The sequence below is a fragment of the Struthio camelus genome, chromosome W (genome assembly GCF_040807025.1).
Source record: "Struthio camelus isolate bStrCam1 chromosome W, bStrCam1.hap1, whole genome shotgun sequence".
Lineage (NCBI taxonomy): Eukaryota > Metazoa > Chordata > Aves > Struthioniformes > Struthionidae > Struthio > Struthio camelus.
The window spans coordinates 20,412,026-20,436,488 of NC_090981.1; the positions used below are offsets into that span (position 1 = coordinate 20,412,026).

At 39.9% G+C, this 24,463-nt stretch overlaps 1 long non-coding RNA gene across 1 annotated transcript in view; it reads left to right on the plus strand.

Moving 5' to 3' along the window:
- Positions 1 to 351: 351 nt before the first annotated feature.
- LOC138064233 (uncharacterized) overlaps positions 352 to 24,463 on the plus strand; it is a 55,912-nt gene continuing 31,800 nt past the window's right edge. Inside the window, exons 1-7 of the long non-coding RNA XR_011137515.1 lie at positions 352 to 621; positions 2,168 to 2,230; positions 12,810 to 13,749; positions 13,847 to 13,969; positions 20,480 to 20,592; positions 20,689 to 20,877; positions 20,992 to 21,156. This is a non-coding gene — a long non-coding RNA (uncharacterized lncRNA). The remainder of the gene's footprint in view (positions 622 to 2,167; positions 2,231 to 12,809; positions 13,750 to 13,846; positions 13,970 to 20,479; positions 20,593 to 20,688; positions 20,878 to 20,991; positions 21,157 to 24,463) is intronic.

Genomic DNA, 24,463 nt, shown 5'->3' on the forward strand with positions numbered 1-24,463 from the left:
GCACTCTGCTGAGCTGAAACTTTGGTTAACATACCTGAATAGCTGAAATTTCATTCAACAAAACAGTATACTTTTTCCAAAGATCATTTCTACAAAGGAATGCACTCAAGAAAACAAGTCAACATAAACTAATTAAAATATAGAAGATTATTACTTTGCCTTTCTTATTGGTCTAAGATATCTTTAAACCTTTCCTAACAGCTATTGGGTACCACCAGGGTTACTAAGAAAGAGGTCTGGATTAGGAATAAAGCAGCATCAAGATTCCTCAGAAAGGGTTCTTGCAAAGCATTCCACCAGTTTTCTTTTTCTTTTTACCAGCTGTGGCATGACTGAAAGGCTCACCAATAATTTGCCTGGCATATGTTGGAATTTTGCCTTTTTATGGGCTTTTGCTTTCCCAAGCAGCTTTGAAGGAATGCTAGAGGCACACGTGCCTGGCTGGAGGCAACGCGGATTCCTGCAATCCTCATAAAAATAGTGCCCATGGCTGAGCTAAAGTTTTGAAGTGCAAGGATGGGAGAATGGTAATTCAGCCTCTCCTAAACTCTCATTACCTGCAAATCTGGATATCTGGAGTCCTTCAGAGACATCAGGTGCACAGGGGACGCTGATGGAGAGGTAAGAGCCTGCTTGGGTGTGGAGTCTTCTTATCCATTGTGGTTTCGGGGGAACGCCCAGTGTTAAGGGAATACTGAATCTCTGTCAGCTTCTTGGCTGAGCGACTTCCAAAGCACAGAGACTATTTGTGAGAAGAGCGGTTCTGGTGCTAGACTCCTGGATTGACTGTTATCTGTGGAATGTAAGAGGAGTGAAAAGTGCCGATCAAAACAGAGATGTTGGTAATTGAATATTTGGAAAACTGTTAAATGCCTCTATCTGAAGTGTTCTCTCTCTCTCTCTCTCTCTCTCTCTCTTTCTCTCTCCCTCTTTTTTCTTTTTTTTGGAAATTTGCTCTTTCATAAAATGCGTGTGTGTGTGTTTTTATTCCAAAGCATCCCTCTGTTGTGGTTAGGTTCCACAGGAGGGTTCCAGCTTGTAAAGGTTAACCGTGCAGAAATCAAGACTCGGTGCATTTTTGCAAAGGTCACACTCATCAGTAGTTCCGGAAAGACTGCTGGGAAGGGCTATAGTAACTACCCAATGATTGAACCGTGGCTCCAGGTTTCATTTCCTTTAAGAATACTGTTACAATCACTGGTTGTGTCACCAAGAGATAAAGAGGCTGCTCAGTCACTTGAAATTCAATTTGTACATTACTGGAACCTACCCCACCTCTTTCCTTCACGGTGCCTAGCAGCTGCTTGCTGGCACTCTGAATTTCAAATGCCTGAGCTGCAGGAAGCAGCTTAATAAATGGGATAGGTTTTGATTAATGTAACAAGCTGAAAATAGACAATGATGCAATGCATATCTCAGCAAGAACCACAGGCTCGGATCAAATCTTTGTGTTCTGAGGAAGACTGCTACGGCAGAGGGTTCACCCAGAGATGCATATTTATGTTTCTATAACACCTTGAAGGTTCAAAACCTACCAATATATAAGATTTAGACCTGTAATCCTGTTATGCCTATAAGCGTATACTTCAGGTCACTGCGCAGTCATGAAGTTCAAGTCTAGATTAAGTATGTGACATTGAGTTCCAGCAAGGGCACTGTGCACTTCACCACAGAGCTCTGATTTTATTTGCAGGAAGGAAATACCGCATTTTTTTTCTTTCGATGTTAGAAATGTAAGCAGTCAGTTGCTGTGCTGCAAAACAATGGCATCAATATGTCAAGTTTAATTAGTAATTCATATGCATACAGTAAATTACATGCTTTGACATTGTTTCAGATAAACAGTCTGTGTGGCGGTTGCACTCATCCATCGTGGATCTATAGCTTTAATGCTAGGAAACTTATTCTTTGTGAGTTCCTGCTCTCTCAAGCCCCAAACGCGCAGAATTCATATTATGCTGGAATTCTCCCTCAGCAACTTGCAGATTTGCGGTTTTACACAATCGTATTTCATCAGGGTAGTATTCACTCTGCCTCACAAAAGGAAATAGCTGACGATGTCACTGACGATTATCACTGCTTTCTTACGTAAAAAGAAAACACAATTAATACACGCTCACAAGATCTAAATTACCAGGTCTTGACTCTACTCCTTTTTTCCCTTGAGGTGTGGCAATGAGACCTGACAAGAGGTTGGACACAGCGTGGCAGCCTGTTTCCAAAGGTGCCGGTAAGCGACTGTTGGGTTTGGGTCTCTGGCAGCGTTCCCTCCTTGGCAAGTGTTGCCGAGTTGCCTTTCTTTAGGTGCGTTTACAGTAAGGGAGCTAGTCAAAGGATGGCTTTGTATTTCTCCCCTTCTTTGCGGGGGAAAAAAAAAGTTCTCTCTATATTATGAAATAAGTGAAAACCTAGGATTTGTGGGGTTTTGTGCTTTAACAATTTTGAGCGCCAATTATTTGCTCAGTGTTGTTGCTTCATACAACCTTAGGCGAGTTAAAATTTATATTTGTTTCATTAACGTTGCCAGAGACTAAACTCTTGTATGAGGAAATAGTTCTGTAACATTACATGAGTTGGCATTACTGAAAGTGAATTGGTTTCTCAATACAGGAATTAAAAATCTTTGGAGAACGGTACAGGACAGCTGTATTTTTGAATTTATATCGCATATGTTCGTTTTATTGGTATAAACAGCTTGTGCTAGTCATTGGTTGTGACTAATTGGATAATCACCAATTGATTACTGAAAGCTTCTGATTCCCAAACCAGAATTTTAGGATTTCAGTGGATTTAAGAAATTCACTTGAAAAACCTATACTGGAAATGTCAGTAACTATATATTCTGGCACGTTTCAGTGGATTATCAGGGTTGTGGATTAGTGATACTCCTTTTTTAAAAACAGCATTATCTTTAAAATCCCATTCTGTGTTTATTTTTAAAGTCTAAAATACTCTGTTCCTATAAACCAATTCCTTGTTTGTTTGTTTGTTTTTCTCTGGGTTAGCCATCCTCCCTCTCTTCCCCCCACTACTGCCCATACAATGGAGAGTTGATGGTAGTTGCTTTAAAGGAGATCAGATCAATAGTGTTAACTCTCTGATCAGTTGTCTGCCATGAATAACAAATATTTTAAGTGAGCAGTTTGCAAACAAGCCATGGGCTAATATTTGTTTGCATAAACTATTCAGCACAGATGCATAAAAAGATATTTTGTGGAAAGCAGGATCAGTTTACAAATGATTCACATACAGAAAAAAGCTACAGTCATCAGATATTTTGTTCACAATTAATAATTTAACCAACTCTAGCAGGGATGCTGAGAATATCAAGATAGCATGTATTCTCTCTCTCTCTCTCTCTCTCTCTCTCTCCCTTTTTTTTAACTATTATTTTCAACAAAATTAGCCCATTGTCCTTCTTAATTTTGAGGTGAGTTGATAGTGGTATAGATAAAAAACATGTAGTAGAGCAAAGCGATTCTGATGACAAACATGGACTTAATTTGACTTGAACTTGAGCTTCAGACCTGATGAGGGTGAAACAAAAGGGGGAACTCGCAGAGCCTGGCTTTACATTAGTGAGCTGCCTATCCCAAGCTTCCCGCTACAGGCAGTGGCAATGGCTAGGCTCCCCTGGAGGCAGTTCAGAGACAAGAGACCCCCCCACCACCACCTTCTCTTAAGCATTCTTTGAATTGCTAGAAATCCTCTCTTGACGCATCTTCTTTCCAAAGGCAACTAGAAAGTCAGAACTCACCTTTGTGATTAATCCCTCCGAAAACTTCACTTAAGCTTGAAAGTGTGATATTATGACATGTGGTCTCCATGTTTGCCTTTTAGCTTCAAAGTTCTTGTTGTTGCCAGCATTTCCTTGGAAGCTGTAGCTTTCTGGTTTGTGATTTTTTTAGGGGTTTATTGAAGGAAAGCAAGGGAGGGATAGAGTCATTTTTCTACTTTCATCTCATTTTAATCGTTGTTGTCTGTGTTTCACACGCTTCTCAAAGAAACAAACTGTGTTTCCCGTGTCTGTGGAGGAAGTGTGCTTTAGCTAGGGGCCTGTTGAGGGGCTGGGGAGCGTGGTTATGGCCCACTCTTCAGGGCCAGTAGCTTCTTTCTGTTGGCACATAGACAAGAGAAGTAAAGAGACATGAAACGGGGTTTGATGAAGCGATGGGAAGGTGGAAAAAGACAGCGAAATTTAAGTTGTCCTTAAGGAAAAGGATAAAGAGTTTCTTTATGGGGATGTGCTAAGATCCAGGTAGCTGAAACAGTGGGCTGATTTTTTCTCTTTTTTTTTTTTTTTTGAGTGAAATGCAGATAGCGTGGAACCATTCGTTCTCCTCTCTGAAAATGCAGAGAGGGACAGGGAAATGCAATATGAATCTGCACTGGAGTTTCAATTATAGAAATAAAATTAATGGATTTTAGAGATGTTGTGAGGGGATATCTGGTGGGACATTCCAGTGGTATCCTTGAATTTAGGAAAAAAGGCAAAAATGAAGGTGTCGATTTGCAAGCCCAAAGGAAAGGGAAAGTAATAAGTGATTGAACGTCAGCAGTAACAGGCAAGGGAGGACAAAAAGATGATGTTCTACTTTGCCAAGTAAAGGTTGCCTTAGTGCATAGGTATCCTGTTATTTGAAGTCACAGCTGGAGGTTCAAGAGTGACAAGAGGTGGTGGCGTGACAGTTGAAGTCATGTGGCTGAATTAGGTTGCCCTGGGACTGGGTGTCTTATGTGTCACTTGCTCATGTGTTGTTTAAAAATAAGTAGTTAAAATCAGCTTCGGTTATCCAGCACTGCACTGTTTAAGAAGATCCCATCATCGTGAGTTTTGTGAGGCCAAATTTTGAATGACTGGATGTACACAATTGAGTCAGTGAGCATAAAAGAAAACACTCATGTAATTGGGATGCTTTCAAGAATTTTTAAGAGTTTCTTTTTCATCCTGATCCAGGGTTGTAAACAAAAAGGAATAAGGAGCAGCATGTTTTATTCGTTTATGTCGTACCATTTATATTTTGTGGTACGTGCTTTGAAGACTTCTGAAAGGCAGTGCTGTACACAGGGGAGACACTATACTTATATTTGCACACCATTGTGAGAAAGTACATAATTACACAACATCAAAATTTCTCAAATTGCTCACAATTTTTAAGTGAGTGGATTCAATCCACTGATATAAAAGGCAGATGAAAACCTCAGCTATTAATTTTATATTGCTGCTCAATTGGTACTGAATGTTCCAGCACCAGCTGAGTTCTGCATGATGCTTTTGGTGATTTATTGTATCTGATAAAGGCAGCTCTTTGATTAAAAACAGAAGGCTTTGCTGTCTTGTGAACTACAACCGCTCCTAGCGTAACACTGAGTGGCCTAAGGAAATGTTTCGTTTGAAATTCTCCTGTTCTGTTTGATTTTTTTTTTTAATGCTGTAAGCATGCCAAGGGTGTGGTCAAAGTAAGTAAACATAAGTATAATGAGTATAAATTTAAGGAAAATAAGTATATTTATCAGTTTGTTACACAGTGCTTTGCGGCACGGTCCTTTTCATCTGCTACACTGCCTCTAATATTTCAGGTAATAGTTCCTCTTTCTAAATTTTGAATACTCAAACAACAATAACACTAGAGAGTGGTTTTTTTTTTCCTTTTTGTTACCAGAGCTGCTGTCTTCTTAGTATGCTTTAAAAGCAGAACTGATTATCTTAATCTTGTTAATATTCTGAGAGACAGCTTTATATAGCAGCAGCTTAATGGTGATCTGCAAGTGTTATGTCTTAATACAAATGCCACCTGGTTCAGCCACATATATTTGTATGATGGCAATAACATGGAAAATCTTAACTCAGAGTAGATGTATGAAATAATGTCAGAGTATTTCAGCGGGTCAGGGTCCTGTTTACTGTCGAGCACCAGACAGTGTTTACCACAGAAAGTATCGGTTTCCTCTGCATCTTTCAGTACAAATTTATCTAACTGAGTTTTATTCCAGGGGAAATGATATAAATTTTCATTAAAGAAAACACTATATTATGGCAGCACTAAATGAATCATCTGCAATCACTTTTAAAATACTTGATTTATTTTCCACAGTTGGGAGGCTGTAAGTTAGGAAAATATTTTTGCTGACAAGAATGAAATATAGTCTGGATATAAATAAAAAAAAAAATCTCTCTAGCTAGCTGAAGTGTTTGTATGTGTGTGTGTGCATGTGTGCGCAGGCATGCCTTTCTCTTCCCTGTAATTATGTAGGTATCTATGTGCATGAATATATATATTTTGGCCACTTTGGGAAACACTTGGTCACCTTCCTTCTCTAAGAAAAAAGCAAAACAAATTGACTAACCAGTGCAGGCTAAAATAAAATCCATCATAATAGAAGAGAACATTGTCCTGGAGAGAATATATATTCACACATCCTTCTGTGAGACTTTCATATATTTGGTGACATTGTGAAATGTCATTGAAGAAAAGGTATTTCAGTTTAGCCTTGAGCAAACAGACGTAGTAGAAGCACTGTGCATATGCAAAGCCTTTTTCTTCTTCCAAAAGGGACCTTTTTTGCTATATACACAACTGAAGCTAAGGTTAGGCTAGTGAGGTGCTGCATGATAAGAACTTGGTTAGCAAACATGTTGAGCAATCGAATGACTTGAATAACAAAATCCCCAGCAGAGTGTTTCAGAGCTAACTGCGTTTGCACTCTGCAAGGAGATCAATGCTTCACCCTCATTGATTTTCTTCAGTCGCAGAACCAGGATTATGCACAATGTGAAACTGTATTCCCAGACACATTCAATCTGATTTCTTAGTCAATGCTAAAAACGCATAGTGCTGTCCTGTAAACATAAGGTTAGCGAAGTATAGCGTATCAAATTTGTATTTCTGGTAAGGCTGCATGTTAAACAGAAGCATCATAATATATTCTGGGTGTGATGCAATCCATCTTACAAAAATGTTAGATTGGTGCTAAACAGATCCCCTTGATATGTATTGCCTCCAAATAAATGTGCAGAGATGCCAAAGAGAGAAATTGAAATGCATTGCATGGATTTATTTTAGTCCCACATCACTTTAAAACGTAGTATAGTTTCCTTTCTGGCAGACTTGAGCTCTAGTGTAAACACATAAAAAGAAGTAATTTCTTCAGAAACTTTAGAGCGGGAATGTAGTACATCTTCCGAACTTAAATGACCTTGCAATTTACAGTGTATGCTAGTTTTCAAAGAAGTAATAATTGTAGTAGAATAACCGAGTGGGAAATGACAGCTGACAGGAGCTTCGTTCTGATTTGCAATTTCCCCTTGTTTGTAGCTTTGCTACAAGCTATGGGAATGCTATCAAATGCTGTTGAGCTGTAGTTCAATTTGAACACTGGAATGAATTAAATTAGCTCAGTTCGGAGTTTTCCTGAACCATGTGTGGGTGCATGTAGGCAGTAACAGCAAACGAGGACCAAGAAGGGACCCTGATGCCTCGACCAAGACAGCTTCCTCTCTTCAGCTTCAGTCATGCCAGGCTTTGCAGAAGCAGAGACAAGTCCTGGAAGCTGTAAGCTGCAACAGGCCAAATAAGGCATCTCCCAGAGAGACATGTGCGCCATTTATAGGTAACTTACCCAGAAACTGGGCACTGTCTGTATTTCCTAATTTAAGATCACAATTGCTTCTTGTTGTCTGTTTCTCCAGTGCTACTAACCAGCTTAGCACGTATGTGTACCTAGAGCAGGTCTCACGTTATACAAATATAGTAAGTGAGAATTAGGAAGTTTTAAGCTACTGAAGCCAAAGAATCTGGGCTGATACATCTATAAGATCGGCAGTTTTTTGTTCGTTTCTTTAAATTTTTAGACCTGAACATGTCGGTTGGTTAGGTTGATTCTTGTTGATTCTTGAAAGTCTTACAGAAAAACCCTGAGTCCCATGACCTGGGGGAGGCGTGCTATGTGCTAAGCACGAGCTAAAAAATGACAACAGCACTGACAGCACACTGGAGGACTTTTATTAAGTGTTAATGATCTGAATAGATGTGATGAGCATAAACAGTAGCTTGGAACAGAGTGTTCTGTTAAACTTGGGGAAAAGATATTTATTTGTTTTACTCTAAAAGGTAAGAAAGCCCAGGCAAGGGCCAACGACTCATTGTGAAGTTCATATTTATTGTACTTAGCGATGACTGTTTTTGACAGTTTTGAAATACTAGATCAGGAAAGCACTTATGAATCTAGTTGACCTCTAATCATCAACCAAAATCCACTAGCATATGTCCTTAAATGCTTCTTCTGAATAGAGACAGCTCTGTCCACTTATTTGAGCACTTTAAGAAAATGAGGCCTTCGTCTTGATCCAAAGCCCACTGAAATCACTGAAAGACTTTCCACTGTCCTGTGTTCATCAGGGTCGATATTTCATTCCTGTAAAAACACTTCCAGCGCATGTTTCTTAAGTGATTCCAATTTCATGTTAAAGACAGATGTTAAAACAGTACAGTGAAAACTGTCGTTTCTGGAGAAGTCACATTTTTAGAACCTGGTGTGCTTGATCTAAGTAAGAGATAGCAGTCTAAATAAACACTGTAAAGTAATTTGATAATGCATAAGTAGAAGGATGCACTCTGAAAACTAACACCATTGTTTAACCTCAAAACTATGCTAATAAGTAGGGTGATAGACATGAAACTTGGAATAATGGAGCTGTTATTCTAGCCTACCAGGCTGTCTCGGGGGACTCATAAGTGGATTTGCCATGCCATGACTAAATGTAGCTCCAGTCCAGTATTTTACATAGCCTAAAGTATCTTGTTGCAGTATATTCTCACATTTATCAAACTAAATCAGGTTTAGAAGAAAATATATTCTTCACTCTAGAAAGAAGACATCTGTGTATATTATTTGCATGCTATTTATTGGCATGCATGTAAAATTGAAGAATCCTCCAGAAATAACCTGTTTGTGAAAAAAGACTATATCAGCACAAGAATTTCATTAATTTTCAGTGTATCTGTTAAAAAAATATATCCTTTTAAGAGGGGGAAAAAAAAACAGGAAGAATGCAAAACATTATAAACTCAAACGCATATATATGCACATGTGTTTGTCTGACCTGGAGCTGACTGTAACGCAGAGCATACTCCGAGAATTATCTGAACCCAGTTTACGTTGAAGTCATCTACAGTTACTCAACATTGACTAGTCAGTGTATTTCATTTCTTTTTACGACAGCCATACCCTGCCAATAAAAGATCAAATACTTTTGGTTGCTGGATTGAATTTTTAAAAAGTACTTGATGTTCTCCTGAATCTGCTCTCAGTTACAGCTCACTAAAGGGTCTGCTCCAGTGGTGATTCTATAAATACAAACATAAGCTGAAAAAGCTGCTCCCAAAGCAGAATGCACAAGCCTGATGTTAAGTGATTTCCACTCCACTCTATCTTGTTTACACAGTTTCCAGCCTTGAAAGTGGGTGGTTATGCAAAAAAAAAAAAAAAAAAAAAAACTGTTTTGTGCAGTGTCCAATTTTCTGTTGGCCTTTTGCAGCACAGAAACGTACAATTACAGTGCACTTGAAAAGCACTCAAATGAACTCATCCCAGCTTCCCATATGTACAAAGTCATGCATTTTTAGATAAATTACGTTAGAATGAAGACAGACAAGCAGGAGATTGCACTGTGGTTTTATTTCCGATTACTGGCAGTTAACTTTGGGGTTTTTTTTTTATATCTGTTTAAAAAAAAATGCAGAGGATAAGAAGTCCTAAGGAAACCACACAGCTTATTTAAAAAAAAAAACAGTAATGTTAAGCTTTTATCATCCTCTCATACTTGCGTTAGACAGAAACCTGATCTTTTAATCATTCGCAATCACTGAAGTCCCCTAGGTTACTTTCCAGAGTGGGGCTGCCTGGTCAGTGCCTGGCATCATTCCAAGTTAAGCACAGTGAAAACCCTTGTAGCAACCATGGGAGAGACTAGTCCTAGTTCAGCTGCTGTAGCAGGTGCCTGCTCAGTGAAAGTTGCACTGTTGTTCTTTCCTTTTTTTTTTTTTTTTTTAATTTTTAGTACTTTTAAAATTTAATTAACAGGCTGCATATGAAAGGCTTTTTATTACTTGTAAGTCGCACAGGAGCGTGGTCCCGTGAAATGGGTGTTGGGAGCTGTTCTCCTCGTACCCTACGTCCTGTAGGAAAATGCCCTCCTTCCCTGCCCTTTTCTTCTGTGACTCCTTGCCCTCCCCGAAGTATTTCCATGCTTCACTGCGTTAATCCCCCTTGCTGTTCCAAAGCCTCTTGTTCTGCAACGTGTTCGCTCTGCATCGTATTTTTCTCACCCTGGTACCCTCGCTGCTCCTTGACGGTCTTCTCGGTGGCGCCTCTGCCCCTGCGTGCCCTTGCTTCCCCCCTGCCCTCGGCTCTCCTGCCCGTTCCCGAGGCCTCCCCAGCTCCTCCGGGGCACAGTCCCCATCACCGTTCGTCGCCAGCACCTCTTGGAGGGGCACCAGCCCCGGCTTCCCGGCTCTGTGGCACGCTCTCTGCTTTGCATCCCCCGTCCTCGGCACGCCTTTCTGGCCCTCGCCTTACAGCGTAGGGGGTGGCCATCTTTCCTAAAAGGAGCCCACGGTTTGCTCCCGTGGCAAAACACGGGGCAGCCTTTGCACGGAAACGGTTGTTGTCTCGATAGCAGTAACTTGGTGTCAGTCCCGCTGGCTGCAATAGGGAACGTTTCAACTAAGGGCAACCTTTGTGTGTTTGATAGCAGAAATTGGGAAATCACGGGAGATTTCAGTGTATGCACACACCCACCTGTCAAGACCTTTAAATCCTTCTTTGATCTTCATTTATTTTACAGTTAGAGCGTACTTTCCCTTTAGTCATTAGGGTAATGCGATTACAAATGCGACAGTATTTGTGGCAGCTAGTTGAGCAGGTGTCTGTGTTACGCAGATCATTTGAAATAAGAAAGATTTTTAAGGCCAGATAACATGTTGTTGACTCTGGTTACAGCTCATAGGTGGCCCTACGGACAGGTTTGAGGGCAATTATATTTGCTCTGACTACAGTTTCCTTAAATGCAATGTTCTTCATTTTGTGTGCTGGGGCTGCAGGTCCGATATTACGGAGAGAGAGTCACGTTCATAAAGGCTCCGGAGATTAGCCCCAAACTGTTAACGTACTGTTGGGCCACACAATTTCACTGTTGAGTTGACCAAAGGAGATGATGGAAGGAGCCGTTCTTACAGACAGCTCGTGGTCTCGGGAGTCAAAGATAGGAAGCCAAAGCCTGTACTCAAAAATGTGAGCGCTGTCGCGCAACTGCTTATTTCATTCGGATATGCAGCCACCCCAATCACACGCGCACAGGAGATCTTCTCATGGGCAGGATTAGAAAATAGGACTCTTAACAGCCAAAGCAAAAACTGGTTACCTGTGTCCTGCTCGTTACATGCCACATTAATGAAGAGAAGCTTGCCTCTAAACAAATTGCCTTTGGCTGAAGCAATTTTCTTCGTTCTATCTTCATTCTGTCTAATTCACTCTCTTCTTTTTTCCATCACTACATGAAAATCCTCATTATCAAATGGTGCCAGAAATCTCTGTTAATGAATTATGACCCAATTTGCAACCCACATTTACAGCCAATAATATACAGGTGATAGAAATACAGCTTGAGAAGACAGAGGGATTTCTTCCTGCTAGTTGTGGTGATTTTCAGTCTTAGAAATTATAAGAGAAAAGTCTTAAGCACATGGTAGCTGTAAGACTCTCCGGCTGTAGTGCCATTTAAATCAAAAAACATCCTCATTAGCATCCAGGAAATAGAGCTGTCCTTTAATGTACAACAAAGCACCACATACTGAATGGAAAGTTATTAAGTCCCAGATGAAAATGGTTTCTTTTACTTATTTATTTAGCTCAGTCTGCAGCTAAGGATACTAGGCTAAATAACAGAAAATTAAAAAATGCATATAATAACCATACATGTCAAATGGCACTAAGATCCTCAAGTTCTTTTATCCCATAATTCTCAATAGCATTAATCATTCTCTTATTCAGTCTTGCAGTTTATCTAAATCCCAGTTCTAATGTATTCAGCCTTATACTTCTATCATTGCAGCATGCACTGCAGAGTCTTTACCAACCCAATATAAATACAGAAAATCTGGGCATAGAAGTGGTCATGCTGGACACATAAATTAGATGGATTAGTTCATTGTTTTCTTTGCCTTTTTTTTCTTCCTATTTAAATCAATATTGCTTCTAGGTGGCACAAAAAAATTGCACAGTATTTGAGTCAACACAATACATTTAACTTACAGGAATCTGACTGCATTTCTTAAGCCTTTAGAGATATCTGCTTGCAACTTCAGTGGCCACAGAGTAAAAATTGGAACAAAACATGAAAACACTGCTTAGCCCATAATTCAAATTCCTGTAAGTGGAGGACTTTCCAATAAAATCCAGACACTTGAGAGGTATGGAAACGGCTGTGGCTCAATAAAGTTGATTGAGTGCCCTTACCCCTTCATATAGTACCGGTCAGGGGGAGGGAAAAAAAAAAAAAAAGATAATAAAGACTTAACTGTTAACTGTTAGGTCTCCAGATTTAATCTTGTGGAAATTCTCAAGAAGTCTGCAAAGCTCATCATACTGCAAACAATTAAAGGCATTACTAAATGTAGCAAATGAATAACATACTAGAGCAAAATAGAGTGGTTGATTGATTTGATATGTGACTGAAGGCTGCTCTTTGTCTTTTTCCCCTTTCTGCAATCAATAACATAAACCTTTTCACTTTCTTGCCTCTCCTGCAGCTCCCTAATATTGCCTCTCCGCTGGATACTACACTTTTCTGGGAAAAGTTGCCCGCTATATTGTTCTGAGATGACTGCTCTCTGTGACCTCGATCCTGCAAATAATTGCTATCAACTTTAATACTAGATTGAATGAAATTACTCTTCACGGAATTTACCAAACTCATTTTGTTGAAATTGTTATCATGATCTGACTCTTAATTTTCCTTTGCATAACAACATGAATCCTATGACAAACTTGCATAATGGGTCTTTGTGCTTTTATGCTGATGCAAATGAGAATTATAAGGCAAAGGTGATTGAACACAGAATTATACAATAATCTTCAGCTGTATTGAAATATTCCTAAACTTTCTCAGTGGTCTGAGAAATGTCCTGCCAGTACACTTATTTATTTGTGTGATAGCAGTGCAATGCAGTTGCTGTGGATTGACAGGAAAGGGGCCCACCTGGACACTGTGGCCTGCCAAAAGCCAGAGTGAAAGGCAGCCTGCGAACTAAAACACGGACTTGTGTGGGCCAAGGGAAGATTTATGGGAGGAGGTAACAGACCCCTTTCCTATGATGTGTGAGCTCTGGCCAGAAACGCCTTTTCTCGGATAACCACAGAAGTGGAGAAAGAAGGTGAAACGAAACAAAGGATCTGAGAAGCTGCAAAGCGTTAGAAAAGGTGGATTCAGGACACGGTTTGCGTGGCTGCAAGATTGCTCTATCTGAGCGGAGGCTCCTCACATAGATCAAACTGCAGCTGAAGAACTTGCTGCGTTTTGTTGGGTTGATGTTGAAGAAGGAAAGCTGTTATCAATCGTGAACGCCTTCACGTCCATACTGGAGGGAAAATCAATTCTCTTGTTCTGCATAGTTTTTCAGCTACTTAGCAGTAGTGAAAGCAAACAGAACACAAACCTATTTTTGCTGTGTTGAAGTCCTCACTCCGAAGGTGAGTTAGCAGCAGCAATGCTGTGGCTTTGGTGAAACTGAAATTTTAAGCTACTTTTGGGTGGAGTTCAAAAATGGAGTGTTCCCTTCTACTACAGCTCACCTCTCAACTTCAGAGAAAGCAGCATGCTGTGACAGAGTGGACGTTTTGATCTCTGAGAACTTTCTTCACATTTCAGAAAATAACAGTGACCTCTTTGGATCTTTAAACTACAGTCTAGGTAAAAGGAAATGAGCACAGAGTCGAATTTAATTTCTGATCTTTGTCCAGCAAATCTCAATGTTTTAACCTTATCTCTGTAGTTGAGACATCTGAAGGAAAGCGTCTAGGGAGAGCTCCCACGTGGTGACTCGGCACTGGTGCTCTGCATGCCCTTTCAGTCATCAGGGTCTCACAGCTCAGCTCATAGCAGAATATTATTTAGAGTAGAGCTTCAATAGTTTTCCACATTTGCTCCCTCCTTTTCCCTCGTGACATGTACAAGCCTGACATGTTTTGCTGTATGAACTCTCCTCAACACTATCCACCTTGCTCTGCAAAGAAAAAGCGTCTTTAGGCAGAGCTGCTGTTGTCCCTATATCTTTTAGTATGTGCTTCCTCTGAGGTAGGTGGTTGCAGATATAATTTGTAGATTCTTCACCGTTTATTTCCTTAACCAATTGCTTTCCTGACTTTTCTGATTATTATTGATTAATAACGCTACTCCTTATGAGAGTCGGCAAAACTAGGTGAGATATTGGCTTCCGAGTCCAACACAGGAGCTTCTTCTGTTGGGGAGAGGAGTGTCCTTAGTGTGGATCCAGCAAAAAGTGGTTAATTCATCCTCTACATTGTAAGTTTACAGGATAGCCCTTTGTTTACTGCATAGCTGAGCTGAAATGATTCAAAACAGCCTTTGCATGCAGCCATCTTCAGCAAATGTTGCTTTTTCCTTCAACACTAAGTTGCTTTTCTTCTGTTATCACCCCTTTTCTTTGCCTGTCTTCCTGTTAGGGTCTGTTGGTAGGGTGTAAGGACCAACCCAGCAAATATATTTTCAGTTTTGCATTTCATTGAAAGCACAAGGAGCTTTGGAGGTTTGTAATGAGAACTTAAAAATCAAGCAGCTGTGGCTTGCCAGCCCTGGAAATGTTGCTCGCTTGAATTTTGAACTCACTGAGCAATTCACAAAACATCTCTGCTGAAAAACGTACCACAGTTTATGTAACTGCTACAGCAGTTGGAGGAAAGTACTAATACTCTGAATGGTTTATATTACTTTGCATAACTGGCATCACAACCTTTGTTTAACATTCAAGTAAGATTAGGCAGATAAGGAAAGAAGGCAAGAGAGAGGAAAACTTAAGCAAGCTATGGTTAAGGCAGTCTAAAGGTCAAAATTGTAATATTAAATAAATCTTACATGGTTTTATAAACCCTAATTTATTGTCTATGTGCAACTGACATTTTAGCTCTTGGTTTAATACCAAGCACTTCAAAGTATTCTTGTAGAAGAATAGTCGATAACCCTCTTACACAGTATAATTGGAATTCTGCGTGTTAGAACATTTGGTTTCTGAAAGATTTTTGTAAATGTTAATAGCTGTCTTTTAAAATGGTGTAAGTGTGAAATGCTATGAAAAGCAAAGGTTTAAATGTCACTGTGTCTATAATTTTCATATTGTAAAAACTAAATAAGTTTTTTGGACTGAAAAACCTAAAGGCCTGCTGCAAGTTTGAAGATATAAACTAGCTCATTATTATTTTTTTGAAACTGATATGACAGACACATTTTGTAAAACTGTGCGAGTTTTAGGCTAAAGTGTACATTTAACTGGCTGGCAGTGTTATTACTGCAGCTTCTTCCTGTTTACTGGCACCCGTGATTTGAGTATGAATAAGTCATGGCGATAAAAGGATTTACCTGGAGAGCCTTCCTGAGTCTCATCAGAAGTATTCTCCTCTTATGGATCCACTGGCACTCAGGCTGAAAAGCTACTCGCATTTTGTCTTGGCTGAGCATTATCATTTTCATCTACTGACCGGGAGCTGTGGTACATGAGCAGGAATGTTTGGGTTATTTTCGTGAGGGCGTTTTGTGCCTAACTGGAATGGAAAGCATAGGTGTTTTAAGCTATAGTGTGGAGAGCTTTTCCATTAGCTTAGGTGAAGAATGGAGTCATGAATTTTGGATTACTGAGATTTGAAAGAGCAGGTTTTCATAACCTAACGCTCTAAAACTCTCCTTTAAAAGAGTAAATAGCACAGTAATGACCATGCCACAAAAAAAAAAAAGCATCATTATTTGTCTTCTTTATTCCACCATTCTGAAATATAACTTAAGAATAAAAAGGTAGCTCATGACAACCACAGTCTCAGCACTTTTTTAGGAGTTACCAAGGGTATCAGTTTACCATCCAGCCTGTCTAAATCAAAGAGACGACAGCATTTATGCGAGCAAAAATACATTATAAAGAGCAGGTAACACAAACAAAAATCGTGCCAAGAACGCCTTGTCCTCGCATGTGGGTTTTAGGAAGCCAAAACAATCTTTCCCTCATGTACTGTAATAATAAAGATTTACTTCAAGCAAAACAAGATAAGATAACGTTTGTGTGCTAAAGGAAAGGACTCTTTAAAGTCTCGTTGCAAAGTCTGTGATCCCTCATTCCCTAAGCTGATTTCTTTAAGCAGTAAACTTATTTACAAGGCTGCTGTTAAAAGAGTGTGTCAAAAGTTTCCACAACTTTGGCACTCACATCTCCATCCAGAAAAAAATACCGGGGCCAGAGAGTGCATCCAACAGCAACCAGGCGGGGTGCAGAGGCCAGGGGCCTGCCTCGAGGGTGGGACTCCTGGAAACTGTAGCTCACCCCTTCAGTGCAGCAGAAAAACTCCTGTCGCTTGAATTGTTGGAGGTCACTAAGCGCTACCAGTCCAGGGAAGCGGGTGGGATCCCGTTGTAATGGTTTTGATCGTCCTGTGGGCTCCTCAGGTCTAAAAAGCCTGGGAGTAGCGAGGAGGTGGGGGCGGGGGGAGAGAAATAAAGGGTAACGCGCGTGGAGCGTATCAGCATGAAGCGGGGGACAAAAGGGGATGGTGCAAAAGACTGGAATTAGGGAGTTGTCAAAAAACGTACAGCTTGGATAGGAAGACTGGGTTTATTGATACTCTTGTTCATGGTTTCTGGTGGCTGACTGCTGTCGTGCTTCCAGGCAGTGCAGAGCCTGGATCTGTTCTCCTGTGCAGGAGATCCGTTGTCCTTCTGCTTGCTCTAGAAGTTGGCAGCAAGTAATAGAAGGAGCAAAGAGGTTATAAATAATTTTGTGAGGTAGTTTGTGCCCTGTGTCTGCTGGTCTAGAGAAGTGAAACACTGTCAAACAGAAACTGGAGCGTGGCTGTGTTAGTCTATATTTTATGAAAGCAATTGCCTAGTCAATAGGCAAAAACCTGAGTTTTGTTTTTCCATCAAAGCCTATCTAGGGCAGCAAGTCTCTGTTATTAGCTGTTTTTTTAATGTCTGTGTTTAAAAGGGCTTAAGGTATATTTATTTTCGATTTATGGAAAAAGTGTTTAATATTCCTATTCTGTACTCATATAATCATTCTAGGAATTTACAGCATTTGAAAATATTATATTACTCATCTTCAAATTCAAGCCACTTGTCTTGTATAACGGTCCATTTTCTCTGTTAAGAATAAAAAACATATGATATCAGGAACATAAAAGACAGCAGCTGGCACTGACTGTCTTATTTACAATAACAATGGAAACCTTAATCACCTGTAGAGTCCAGCAGGCTAATGTGAACATACAGTAAATTTTCGCTGAAGTGCATTATGTTAGAAAAGGACATTTGTTCATTTTGCATCCTGAATGATGCATGGTTTTATGATGACATTTCTCAATCTTTGTGTTTTCTTCTTTTTCAATTTCCATCTTTTCAGTCAAAGGAAATCATCAAGTGACCTTGAAATCTGCACTGGCATTTTCCTGGCAGAGAAAGAAGCTCTCTTCTCATTTGCAAACATGAATAACAATTTGATCATTCTTAAAACTTCTAAAAGGTTAATTATGCTCTCTCCGTGAGTACTGAATAAAAACCTGCTTTATCTCTGCCCAAATGAAACCCACAGGGCTCCCATTCCCTCTAACTCTGCTTGGAGACCGAATCCTGCAAGCTGTCAATTAACTCCTATCAGCTCATAGATCTGTGTGAGCTGCAGTTGATTTTCTCATCCGAAAACTATGACAGTTCTCATTTGCCAGAGCTGTTGGGTGACTTTAAAAAAAAAAAAATCACAGCAGGAAAGTGTTATCTGGTTGTGGGCTTGGTGGATAGAAAGGGAAAGAATGAGAAAGAGAGAAGCAGAAAGGTCCCGGGTTAGAGAGAGTTCATTTCTAGCTCTGAGATTTCTGCCTGGTTGCAAAACCCCACTTGAACTCGAGTTGCGTGTTTCAAACAATAATAGAAACTGAACATGGTTATGCACTATGGGCATGATTCCTGGAGTGTATTTTTTTTTTTTTAATATTACTGTATTATAGCAACCAGCCACTAAGGAGATGATACCGGCAGACAATAGAATTGGTAGAACAGAAACCCCAACGTTAAACATTTACCCAGCTGGTATTATTTCCTGGTTGTGAAATGGCTTTTTAATTTGGAAGTCAGAATAGTAATCTACAAGGGAAAGACTGAGAGGCTCTGAGAATATTATTTCGTTTAGCTTGAAATAAGAATAATGCTATTTTGAAATGAAACGAGAGAAAGCAAAAAAAGTAAAAAGAAAATGCACTGAGCGTTCGGTGATCACTATATTTCTGCCTGCTTATTTTAGTTTTATAGTTTAGGGTCAGCTCTTGAGGAGTCAGCTACTATAACTTGCAATAAAGTCAAAGGAACTTGTACCGATGGCTCTGCATGTGTTAGAAGCCGGAGCTAGAGTAATTAATTTTAGAATATAAATCGATGGTGTTGCAGTTAGCACATGCCTGGGACTCAGGAAGCCAGGTTCAGTTCGTGCCTCTGCTTTGACCTTTGGGAAACTGTTCCTTCTCCCTGTGTGATATTAGTGAGTCAGCTGTACATATCAATGCCTACTCTTCAAGTCAAACAAAATAGCAGCTCATGTTCCTGACAGTATCCACTCCTAAAAAGATTCATCATTCAGTTTTCAATGGAAATGAACAATAAAAATTACAAACCTGTACTGAAAAAAAAAAAAAAAAGATTGATCGGTCTATTTTATTCCTGTCTTCTGTAAATTTAAGATGCAAGCCTTTGGGACAGGTATGATGACACCTTATCTTGCTGGAAGTGCTTACATGTCACCCCCCCCTCCCCAAAATAAATTTAGTAGTCTTTATATGTGAAAAATGAATTGGAGAGCCAATGAAAAACTAATTAATCAGGATGTTGCTCCATATTTATAAATATTCCTATAATACCCTTTCACCTTGCTCTCTTTCTCAGCACTTGCTGAGTTGCCAAAGCCGTCGCCAGGTAAATCATTCTTGACGCTGCGCTCAACCGAGTGAGCTCAGCACTGTGCAGGATGGGTTTTCTGCGGTAAGCGTCTGTATTGCATCTCTGAGGGGAATGGGAAAAGCCTTAGTGTTGTTAAATGAGCCAGGCTTTCACCTCCAGAATTATTAACATCAGTAAATGGCAGATTCCTGGACAATTTACAGCTTTGGCAAATCACATGCAACTAGTTAATAAAAAGGGGGAAATGCTCTTTAAATAAAGGTGAGCTAAAAGTTCACAATGTTTAGAATAACCTTTGCAAGCACACATGCACCCGCAGTGTAATCTGGTTATGTGCTACCTGATTTTGGGGAAGATACATAATTCCATTTTAGCTTTACAGTATATCTTAAAAAGAAAATCAGTGCAACTAGTCTGTTTTTTTCAGCCATAATATAATTGGCAAGGTGGTATACAATGTTTGTGGGGTTTTTTTTGGAGAAGCCTCTGAAATAGGCCGCCATACAGAACATTAAAATATCTTTGTGAGGCTTTATTTCCTTTTCATTAAGCAGTAGAACAGAACAGCTATCAGCGTATCGTGGTATATATGTTTATACGGCAATATTCTGCCACTTCTTTCAAAAGATCTAATGAACGATGCAAATCCACAGTGATTTAATTCTATTTTAAGTATAAAGAAGCTTTAGTGAAAAGTTTTACACTATCTTAATTATGCTATCAAGATTACCTGGTACAGAGAGAAAAATGGAACACCTACAAGGCAGTCAGTAATTTAAAAAGCTGAAATATATGTGAAAATTTCAAGGATTATCTGAGTTAATTTCCAGGTTCTAACAAGAAACCTCAGAAATGATCATCTTACACTGTCCATAGAAACACCTATTGTAAAAATTTCCAAAAAAACTCCGAGAATAAAAGAACACAACTGAGGGCACAAAGTCACTGAAAGAGGTAGTGGTGTCAGAAAATCCACCCAGAAACTGGAGTCTATGAGGTAGAACCGTTGTGCGCTTAGTAAATACTATCAGGTTTTTGTTTGTCCAAGTGTTTGTTTATAAGGTTATATCTATTTTGTCTCTTTCTAAATGTATGTCGCTCCTTCCTTTTCCTCCAATACCTTCATGAAAGCCTTGTGTTTTCCTTCCTAGTCTCTGGTCATCCTTCTTTTCTGTTCCTTTCAGACACAGTTTCTTCAGCCGCAGTATATTTGGTCCTGGTTACTTTCTTTGGGGTAATAAATGTTTCTCTTTCATTCAGAGTGAGCAGACTTCAGAAGGCTCAGTCATGTAACGACTACATTCGTCATTAATGCAAAGCAACGTGACAGGAAAATTGGAAGAATATGGGAAAACCTCAATTACTTCAATGAGGTAAGTGCTGCAAGGCCTCATTTGCCAGAAGCACCTGGGTCATTGGTGTTGTAGGGACAGCTCATTTGTCAGTGATGTGGTTTTTGGCCCTATCAGGAAAACAAAACCAAAGGCTGCACGGTCAAATCAGTACAGTCAACTGAGGAAGGTGGATTCCATCAACTTGGGAGCAAATGTGGGGACTGAATTGGCAGAAATGTCCAGATAGTTCATGGGAGACTCAACTGGACAGCTCGTGCCGTAAGTGAAGCTGCACTTCTCAAGAGAAAGCTTGACCTCTACCAGGTATTTTAAACATCAAAGGGCAATGATGCATATGGGGGACATGAGAAGGCTATTTTTGCGAGGAGAATAATATTTTTTGATGACTGACGCATCTAATAATTCTTCCCATTACAGATGAACTGGTGTTGCACTGGAGTTTTCAATTGGCTGGATCTGGGCAGGAAGACCTCCACAGCGTACATCCAGAAGCAGCGGTCTAGTTCCTGCACTCTACTGCTGGCTGCAGTGCCCTTGTCACCAGTGTTCCTCAGGTCTTCCATTTAGCTGTTTGATTGGCAGGTAGGTTGAACCGTCCTATCTAGGCGCTCCTAGGACGCTCCTCCAGTATTAAATGTAGTTGAATGGTTTTTTTTTTTTTGCAAAGAAGTTTAGAAAAGCCCCCACCACCCTTGAAGTGATGTAACCATACATTCCTCGGCTTGTGAAATCAGCATTTAATCTGCTTTTCCCCGGAAGGTGGGGCAGAATTTGGAAATAAGAGCTTATATTCAAAGTTTGCTGTAACAGGAGACGCAGTGCATTCGCAAAGCCCTGTGCTTATACACACCCACCAGGTGCAAACACAGACTTGTATGAGCACGTTTCGACCGTTTACCAATATTTGCCAATTCAGTGTTCTTAACTATGTGCCAATGCAAAATCACCTTTTATGCTGAATTTTAAAATGCTGATGTACACATTACAAATGTTTTTAATTTGCATACCATGTTTTGAATGCAAAGTAGGAATGGATGAACCCCAAGAATATTTGTGTGTTCATATAGCAGAATGATCGTTCACTCAACTCTTCTGCCAGCGACCAACTATTTTTTCTGACGATGGTTTATGTACTACTCCATGTTTCTCATAAATAACTAGATATGTGGAATGTATTAAGGATGTAATCAGCTTGGTATTTGGATTACATTTCTCTTCAGCTCCCATTACAATCAGTGTAAAGGTTCCCTCTGATTTCAACGAGAGTTAGATCAGACCTGGGGCACTATTTTTTTAAGGCCACATTAAGTGCTGCTGTTCATTGACATTGTTTCCCAGACACCAGCAATTGTTCACTGACCCAGATGTGAACTTGTATTTTTTTCTATCTCTGTTTATAGAGACCCATTCTCAGTCACGCTTATCTAGCCCCGTCACAGAGACCTGTTTAACTTGCTGAGAAGTTGTGATGGAGCAAATTAGAAAGCCTGCAGCAAACTGTTTATAGCTGAGTCTGTCAGAACGAGTATTAAAAAAAAAGGCAGAGAAATAATATTTACATAGAGTAGGGACCTCTATTTTACTCTTCCTACTTCTGGGCCATTACTCAGCTATAGGAAAGGAGGTTAGTACTCAGAAGTTTTAAAAAAAAAAAAAAAGTCACTAGATGCTGAAATAGGTGGCCGTTCTCCTCAGCCTAGTACTTCCACCTGACAAGGCAAGATGATAAATTTTGCAGAGCTCCAGGTTCGTTTCCAAATTCCTGCCCACATTTTTGAGCAACGTTCACTCTTGCAGGACTCAGAACCCATTTCCCCTAGCAAAGGAATCTAAAGCGTTGTGTGAAGCTGATAAAAAAAGGCTGGTGAAAGGCAGAAAGGAAACAGAAACGATCAAAAGAGGGGTATTCCTATCTGCAGAACACAGCCTGCTTCTGATGTGATGGTGATGATGATAATTTGTGAATACGTTTTGCAGCACAGCATTTTTAGCCACATTTGGGTTCTATAAAAATTTTCTCTTATTCACATAAATATTGCTAATGCACCACAGGAAAACTGCGTGATGTTTCAGCCTTTCAGTGCTAGTTGTGTTTGCAACAAGGGTCGCAACCCTAAAAAAAAGTCATACGTACAATGACCTTAAAACTTGCTGACTTCAGTGGCGTTACTTTGCATGTGTAAATGAACGCGTTATTTTTCTTCTCCATTATTCACTGTATGCATGTTCAGAATAATTAGAGACAAATATCCTAAAGCTCTCAGGCAATGTTTGAGTTCAAACGCCAAAAAATCTTTCCCGTTCCTTTTGCTCTCGTTGCAACTATCTTTAGATGATCTATGAGTTTTTTTTAAATGAATGTAAAGCTACAGAAAAGAATGAGCTCGCTAGCAAATAGGTAGTTTTTCAGTCTAAAATCTGCACAAGATGTAAACTTTACCATGAATAAAAGAACAAGTCAAAAAGCAAGTATTTCTTCTCCACTGACAGAGGAAATGTCATCAACTGCAGGATAGGTTTTGTTTTCAAAAGAGTATAAAAAATGATTATCAGTGTGCTCAGGCTTGTCTGGAATTTTTGGAGGGTTTTCTTCAATTATTCTGTGATGCAATGGGACTCCAAAACAACCCCAGTGCGGGGGGATTTGCTCTCTCTTGAATACAGCCTACGAGATGGCAATGTAAATCAAATCAGCAAAGAGATTCATGATAAAAATGTGGATAAAGGATTGGCTTTTTTTTTTCTTTGGCAAGAAATGTAGTAAGAATATTTTTGTGTTTTGTGTTTTTGTGGCTGCGTTCTAAACTGGTTCCACGATATGTCCACACTTAAACAATCTACCAGACAGGTGTATTTTAAAATGTGGTTGAGCAAACAGTTGAACTGACACATTTGAGTAGTAATCTTCAGCAGGAACACGGAGCTGTGTGGAGGTCAAGACAGGGTTATTCTTAAACCGGATCTGCCTTCACATTACTCCCTTTTTGCAAATATTGAATCGCACTTGGAATGGCAACTGATGCATGTGGCTGAGCTGCAATTATGAAAACTGCAAAATGTAAAAATAAGCCTGGTTATTGACCTAGGCTTCTCACTCAAGCAGAACAGGCGCGCGTTACAGACCGGCAAGCTTGGAGGTATATGACAGCCTGTGAATTTCACTGCTCTGTCCGACACACGTTACATTTGCTGCGTACTGCTATTTAAACATGTAAACACCAAGATAAAATACTTCAGGAAAACTTTTGAAAGGCAAATGCCCCAAAAATGGTAATAATTTTGGCCTCGAAGTACAGCAGAATGAACACTTTTTAACTGGAATGTCAGTGGGTTCTTTGCTGACGTACCCCATGGCAGCTCGGTTACCTCTGCAGTTGACTTACTGATAAAGTAGATTAATATCTGACTCATTTGGCCTTCTTTTGTGGTGAACTGATAATACTTATGGCCTACCTTTTCCACCTTTTTGGCACACCTAAATAGACCTACTGCCTGGCGAGTGCAGGAGTATCCAGTTCACGTTCCTGTCCAGACTGCGGGGAGAGGGGACAACTGAGAAAGCTGCAGCGCTCTGTTTTCATGCTCGGTATAGTCTACTGCAAAGTGAGCACCCCCAGTTTCACATCACAACCATTACAGCTGTAATGAGGGATCTCTCTCCTTTTATACAGCATAAAGCATTTGAATACCTTGGAGTTGTGTTTCCCTTGTCCGTCTTGCACATTGGTATAGGATTCTGCTTGTTGAAAGGCTGGTCCCAGACTGCACAAAGTGTGTTTCCCCTCTGCTGAAAAGTAGTTAGTTGATTTTACCGCAAAACATCCCTCTTGCCTATCAGATATGCAGTAACACGCTTGTAAGCGGTCGCTGCATGAAACGCGAAGTTTGA